This window comes from Sinocyclocheilus grahami, unplaced genomic scaffold, assembly GCF_001515645.1.
Source record: "Sinocyclocheilus grahami isolate Dianchi unplaced genomic scaffold, SAMN03320097.WGS_v1.1 scaffold275.1, whole genome shotgun sequence".
Lineage (NCBI taxonomy): Eukaryota > Metazoa > Chordata > Actinopteri > Cypriniformes > Cyprinidae > Sinocyclocheilus > Sinocyclocheilus grahami.
In genome coordinates, this window is record NW_015505454.1 from 1,201,142 (window position 1) to 1,202,621 (window position 1,480).

The 1,480-nt window shown below is 36.1% G+C and overlaps 1 protein-coding gene across 2 annotated transcripts in view; it reads left to right on the forward strand.

Annotated features, from left to right (window-relative positions):
• The window catches only part of LOC107599955 (globoside alpha-1,3-N-acetylgalactosaminyltransferase 1-like), an 18,279-nt gene extending 17,843 nt beyond the window's left edge, over positions 1 to 436 (forward strand). For both annotated transcript variants that reach the window (XM_016291711.1, XM_016291712.1), the window contains exon 7: positions 1 to 436. This exon is cut by the window's left edge and continues 805 nt beyond it. The gene's annotated coding sequence lies outside the window, so the exon portion shown is untranslated.
• Positions 437 to 1,480: the final 1,044 nt, after the last annotated feature.

The following is a 1,480-nucleotide window of genomic DNA, read 5'->3' on the forward strand; positions in this document are numbered from 1 at the left end:
CGCCATAAAGAGTAGCCTACTGATCCCAAATTCTGGTTCACACTCACTTATCAGCATGTTTGCAAAGACGAAAGAGAAGGCAAAGAAAAGGTGCTTTGTGCATCAAAAACCAACAATGCTGAAACATTTGAATGATGTTTTCCATTTAGTCAAAATAAACATGATCTAACATTGGAAGTGAAGTAGCACTGGGAGTCTCTTGTTGTATATGACAAATTCTGAATATTTTGTATGTTTGTGAGCGATTGTTTCACATTTATTCTCATTTTCATCACCCTGGATTTTGGTCATGTGTGTTCTATCTCTAATGTATGTGTTTTATAACCCTTATGTTGTTCTAACCAAACTCTTGGTGTTCAAATAAAATCAGAACAACTACTGTTTGAACTTAAAAATTCCTGACAGATAAAACACTACGGTGGCCGAGAGAGCCCAATGCGCTGCAAATTAATAGTTTAACCATGGTATTTGTACAACTGTGGTTATACAAATGGTTATGGTAATTGGTTGTGTTGCAAGTATTTGCAGCACGTTTATATATTTGTGATACATAAACAGATTGTGATCTGTGATGTGCACCACAACTGATTAAGGTGTTTTCTTAATTTGCAATTTGCTTTTTGTATGTGCATGGGTTTTCTTTCAAATGCAAAGTAACTTGTAAGATTAGTCTAAGCAGTTCATGAAAACTGGTTCTGATTGCTTGTTAATATCTGATAACTGCTCCTGCTCAGAAAAAGTACGGTATTCACTTGAACACTGTACATTAAAAGCATATCTGAACAAGACACCTGAAAGTCAGTGACAGTTGATACTATTAATCTCCAACCAGTGCCATGAATAGGTGACACAAATATAGTATTTTAAGTTCTCTTTCTGGGTTTATGTAACCAACTTTGTGTTTTCTGGATGCATTCAAGTCTTTTGCAGATCTAAATTACAAATGGTAAGTTCAAAGTCAAGTTTTTGAGATATGTCCTTTAAGATTACAAAATCGCAAAACGACCATCTATTGGATCACCACATCTTGTAAAAGACTCAGGCTATCAGTGATGGGATATCACCATATCATTTCATTACATGGCCAAACATTACTCTTTGCCCAAATAGCAGAATTTAATTTCATCATGTCTCATTAATTGGTTTATATTCTTTATTGGCTTTAGGTTTCATTTAGTTCTTTGAAAATTGTCTCAGAGCACCTTTAGAGTGTGCTAGGTGAAAATCCCTCATGATTCAACACACAACAACACTGACATGGAAATACTCCCTGTCTGGGAATAAGTATGAAGCTGTCACGGTTGCCTTCTGTGATGAAACGAAGAACGAGGGATAAACTCAAAGTAAATGTCTTTAATCATCCAAGACGGGGTAAATAAGGCAGGCAGGGCAACCCAGTCTCACGGCAGTTCGTGATATAGTCACGAAATTTAATCTATTGACTCGTGTTCATGGACATGAATTTCCCTCTTTTTTCGTG